This window comes from Strigops habroptila, chromosome 1, assembly GCF_004027225.2.
Source record: "Strigops habroptila isolate Jane chromosome 1, bStrHab1.2.pri, whole genome shotgun sequence".
Lineage (NCBI taxonomy): Eukaryota > Metazoa > Chordata > Aves > Psittaciformes > Psittacidae > Strigops > Strigops habroptila.
The window spans coordinates 110,051,162-110,056,969 of record NC_044277.2 but is presented as its reverse complement, the minus strand read 5'-3'; the positions used below and the strand labels follow the sequence as shown (position 1 = coordinate 110,056,969).

Here is a 5,808-nt window from a genome sequence, read left to right as displayed (position 1 = left end):
TCTCTGTGAAAATAACATGATATTTTAGAACAATTGTTCAAACTGGTATAGTAAATAGCTTTCAACAAAACACAATTTGCCATGGACATTTGTGTTTCCATGGCAACAGAGAATGCTGTCCTGTTTTTATTTAGTTTTACTGGATATTAAAGGAAAACTCTTTGAACAGTTCCAGTGTTATGGCTTATATTGTTACTACCATTGCTATAAATCTACCCAAATGTATAATAATCCTATTCCAAAGGCTATATTGACTGTAGCTTTGGTATGTAAGCATATGTTTAAATAACAGTTTTTACTAATACTGTGGTTTATATTAAATTCCATTTGCTGTTTCTCAGGGTTGAAAACTTCAGTTAAAGAATGAACTGAGAAATAGCACTGATATTGGTCAGTTAAATAGGAAACATACACCAAATACATGTAGATCTTACTGACATATGATTGGTCTCAATGTTTTTTGTTGAAAAATATTTCTTACTGATTGGACTTTTGTATGAGCAAAAATTCTTGGGGAAAATGCTTCAGGTTCTTTATTGTGCTGGATTTTTAACAAGTATTTTTTTCTGTAATTCTAAAATATATCTTCATGATCAGTTTTATTCAATGTTTACATTATTTTTTATGTTATTTTATGAAACGTAGAGTGGTGTTCTGATATAATGTTCATCTCGAGTCATTCTCTTGCCTTGATTTGCACATCATTTTGAAATAAAAGAAAATTCTTTTGATAGTGCCATAGAATCGTAGGATAAATTAGGTTGTAAAAAGTCTCAGGAAGTCATCTGGCCCAGACCTCCGCTCAAAGCAGGGAGAATTTCAACATTAGATCTGGTTCGTTGTGGATGTTTCCAGATGAGATTTGCCTATCTCCAACAACGAATATCACATAGCATGCATGTTATACCTTGGAGGATAATTGCTTCTCTTGCCTGTTTGCCTTTCCTTATACTGGCATCCAATGCCACCATCCATTTCTGAAGACAATTGAAGACGTTGATAAGAAATATTACATTTAAACAACGTCCACACTACTGAAATTCTCTCAGCTGCCATTTTGAATACCATGGCACTGCTTTTACATCTTTTACACTAATTCCTTCAGATAACACTCTGTTCCACTGTAAGCAATGGGAATTTTGCACATCATTCCTGTAGTTCTCTTTTTATCATCTTCTCTGTCTAGAATACATCTAAGAAAATGTGAGAAAATTTTCCCGTGAGCTCTTTGACCTTAATCCATATCTCAACTTATCTTGGTTCTACCTGGATTTAATTCAGTTCACTTCCGTAAATCAGCATTTTCCTTCTTTCTGCAAAACTGATGAAGCAAAACTAGGCCCTCTCCCCGCAAGTGCTTCAGAAAAAGCCTTGTTAGGTATCCTGATCGAAATTAATAATACTGGAGGGAAAAAAATTAATTTGGAAAATTTCATCCTTTTTTCTATCTCAGCTTTAGACTAATTTTTCAAACATAGATCTCTGTAAACTTCCAGCAATAGAAAACTGTTAAAAAAACCTCCTCCCAAGACTGCAGAAGCATAAGGAGTCACCACATTCCCAGAAATCATGAGGTGAAGCAGGACTAGCATTTTACAGCTTGCCTGATTGCTTTTTCCTATGCTATGCCAAAACAAGATTAGAATAGCTGATTCAGGGATGTCCAAAAGAGAAAATTTTTCCATATCAGTGTCTTATCATATGATTCCTGCAAAGCACATGTCTTAAATCAATGACACACATTCTTTTCATTGTTTCTAAGCAGTCCTTGTTCTTTAATCTGATTGTAGCTATTTGATCTAGACATTCTGAACCAAAATAGCTCATGTGTTTTCTTTCTTACAGTTAGAGCATGTCCTATAAGAAGCTGTAAGCTACTATAGATATGGGAAGTAACTAAGTACAAATTAAGTGGATTGCCTAAACTGGGTAGATGTTTAGACTTAATGTTTAAACTAATCTGCCTCTAACTTCTGATGTGAGTGTAAGGAAAACTATTACAACAAGAATTATTTTATATGCATTTTTAATGCATGTCACTTATTTAGTATTGTTTTGTCTCATAGTAAGAAAGAGAAGAAAATTATGTATGTGTTGAAGAATAAACATGTGCTTAAATACAACAATCTTTATTACAATAAAAGTAGATGGTTTAGGAATGGAAAAGCTAAACATTAATAACATGAAAACAAGGCAGCCCAAGGAAAAGTTTCCCCAATTCTTAATTTCTCAAGTCATGCAATATGATTTTGTTTATTATAAAAAAATGGTTAAATTTCCAAATTCATAAACAAAATAATAAAGCCAAATTCAATTTGTGGTCTAACTGAACTGGTGAGAAAAATACTTATGATTAAGGTAGTTATTATATGAGTAAAAAAAGAAACATATGTAAATAGAAAAACAAAGAGAAATCTGTATCCAACAGAGCGAGCTTTTTCCAGAGTGGGAATTGCCTGTGGCATATTTGGTTTTGCAATACTTGCAGTAAGAACCGGTTCCTAATTTTATGTTAGGTGTTATTGCATTAAAAAAAATAAATATTACTTACACTTTACATACAGCATGAAAATACATGTACAAATTAAGAAATATGAAATACGAAGAAAATTCACCTAAAAAATTTATTTCACCTTATTGAATTGATCCTCCAAACTTTTGTTGTCCTGGAACAGTCCATGAAAGCACACATAACCTCAGTTACTTCAATTTTCTTGCATATGTCAGGCTTGATCATGTAAATAAACCACTGAATAGTATGAGCCCTGATTTCATGTTACATTTCAGAATTCTAAACAAGCCACAGACCCAAGTATTTTCGACTAAAGACAACGGAGATTCTTGACATGGGACCAATTTAATCTGATAGATCTGGTCAAAGCTGGTAATCTAAACATGCTATTTGATTAATAGAGATAAATCAGCACTTTCTGAGGATCATCTGAAGATGGATAACAGAGCCTGGTAGAATTATTCACTTTCTAGAAGTATCAACCTTTCCCCATATTGACTGTAGAGTGTGATAGGAAAATTTTAGGCAGATGACTTGAGGACAGATGAGAATTCAAGATGTGTTGAATCAGAGTTAATCTATGATGGTGCCATATTTGTTCTCATTTCTCTGTGCTTCTAAGAAGACAGAAAAGTTGTGAGGGGGAAAAAAACCAAACCAAAATAAAAAGTTAAAAATGAAAGAAGTTTAAAAAAATTGTTTGTGGTATGAACAAAATACTGTACAGCAAGAACAGCTAGGTTTTTACAGCTTCTTGTTTAGAAAACCAAAATGGCCTACCCTTGCGTAATGGTCCTTCCAAAGTTATGACAATAAAACTTTACAGTGCCATTCACTGTCACATAGTCTATAGATACTTCTGTACAACATAAAGCAATGTTAAAACACCTTTCCCTTCCCACACTGAGAACTTGTATGAATCCTCCCCCAGTCCATGTTTGTTTAGAATATATTTTTATAGAGGATATGTAAGCTCAATAACACACAGTGATTTATCTTGGGAATACAGACTCAACAGTAACAGCAATGAAAGTAATATGGCAGGAAAATGAGAGATCTGGACCATCTGGGTGAAAATACGTGTCTTTGAAAAACATTTAGAGGAAAGAAAATTGGCATATATCTAGAAGTGAAAAACTCTGAATTCAACTGAGAGTTTTCCCCTTCACTCACTGACTTTATTAATGACACTGATGATTGCTTTTCAGACTCACCTGGTAACCACCTCTTCTTCATTGTCAAGAAGTTAGGGAATTCAGCTGAAAATTGGTTTCCCCATCTGGGGATGATGTGTAATCAGAACTATTTAATAACTGTGGAACAAATAATAATGTATTCTTTAGTTATTTTTGCTTCACAGAAAGTAATTTAGACAAATTGTTACATTCATATAAGTGCTACAGTACCACTTCCCTCTCTCTCTCTGTTATGTTATTTCTGATCATGATATGAACATAATAATAATAATAATAGCTCCCCACCTGAAACTCAGGAACATTAGTCACATACAATTTTCAATTGATTATATAAAAACTTTTGTTTCCTTGTTCAATGTTACTAAAGTTTATGTTCTTGCTCAGAAAAACATAAAGTGAAAGATTGCTAGTGTTTACAAATAAAGTTAGAGGCTTTCCAGTGCTAGAACAAACAACCAGCTTTTGTGTCTCATTGGAAAGGTAAGAGGGAACAGGCTTTTTACTAAAACAATAAATTTTTATTCTTATACTTGTTCTGTTCTTCATGATTTGTTATTGTACTGAAACTCATCTAGTATTTGTCAGGTGATAAAAAGGACAAACCAACCTCCTCTTTACTGGAAAACTGTGAAGCTTTGTTGTTATAGCCGATATCAAATAGACCTGCTAAGAGAGATAATGTCAGAGTCCTGAATACAAGTGGAAACCAGTTTTCATAACAAGTAAAAATGATAATTTGGAACTGTTCAAAATACTAAGCTGGATTCTAATATAGTTTATTCTGAATTTCTAAGAAACTCCCATGGAAGTCAGTGAAATTGTAGTGCTCTCTATTTCTGTAAATAACAGGGATTGCCCAAAAAGTACCTGAGAAGATAACAGTACTGAATTGTGAGACCCTACCAATGGGTGGAAACAGAAATCTTTGCTTATCAAACACACATCTTCAACTCAAGTTAAGAAGTTATTATGAGGCAAAACACTTCATGGCAGCCACTCATTTATCAGGAATGTAAGGTCACATAGTTTATCCATTCAGCACTGCACAGTTAAGATGCTTTAATTTCACTCTTAAATCAACAGCCACATTTTCTTCCCATTGAGTTCCCTCATGTGTTCTCTAAAAGGAGTCAATCAGAGTGGCAATTCTGCAGTGGCAAAGTTTTAGTTACCAAGAGAAAATTGTCCATCTGCAGTGAATTGCTTCAGTACCCTGGTGTACCTGGCATAAGCTTTTGGACCTGAGGGAGAGACTGTTTGGGTTAAAATGAAATTTCATTTTAAAAAATGAAATAAAACAAACTTGTACTTGAAATAGGAAGGTGATCATTGTTGAAAACAGATATTTTTTTAAACCATCTAATGCAGTCCAGAGGAGTTTACTTCTTTTGAAATATTAGAGTATCATTCACTTAAGTCAAAATAATCTGCAGATTATCCAGGAGCTTCTCACCTCATCACATGTGATAACAGAGCATTCTCCATGAAATAGTTCTCCAGCCCACAGGGGAGACAAAGATGAGGAAAAGCTGGAGCTGTTGCTTCCCAATCCCCCAACACCAAGCAGAACAGCTGATTTGCACAGGAAGAAAAAATCCTTTGCTTGGGAGATATATGGTAAATGTATTTGAATCCACCCTAGATGCACAGCAAGTCAAGGATCAAGCCATCAACCTAGAGTAAAAACAATTAAATCTCTGAGCTAAGGTGGATTTCAATATATTAAGAAGCCCTAAAACTCACCATAGATCTTTGAAACATTATGTCTCAGCAGAAAATCTAAGAGTTTTTAAGCAGAAGAAAGCAGAAACTCCTTTCAGAAGGCAGTTTAGCTAAAAATCCATGGCAACTTTCTAAAGTTTTGGTTACCAGAGAAGGCTGAACAGAATGTCACAGCCCAAATAAAAAGCCATAAAACTAATATCTCAACTGAGGGAGTTCCCTGCTCCAAATATCAAAGTGTGTCTGAAAACAATAAGTCTAAAACAATACTCAGGTTTTATTGAGAAAAACTGTTACAGATCACTACATCATCTCTCATCCTTCCGTTCCACAAAATCCAAATAATTGACTAAATGTAGACTCAAACTGCTCCCAAAA

At 34.1% G+C, this 5,808-nt stretch overlaps 1 long non-coding RNA gene across 1 annotated transcript; it reads right to left on the bottom strand.

Annotated features, from left to right (window-relative positions):
* Nucleotides 1-3,732: 3,732 nt before the first annotated feature.
* Nucleotides 3,733-5,325, bottom strand: LOC115609378. The gene is made up of 3 exons (XR_003991844.1): nt 5,162-5,325; nt 4,316-4,371; nt 3,733-3,825 (listed from the first exon to the last, which is right to left on the bottom strand). It is a non-coding gene; the product is annotated as an uncharacterized LOC115609378 (long non-coding RNA).
* Between the last annotated feature and the right edge of the window lie 483 nt (nt 5,326-5,808).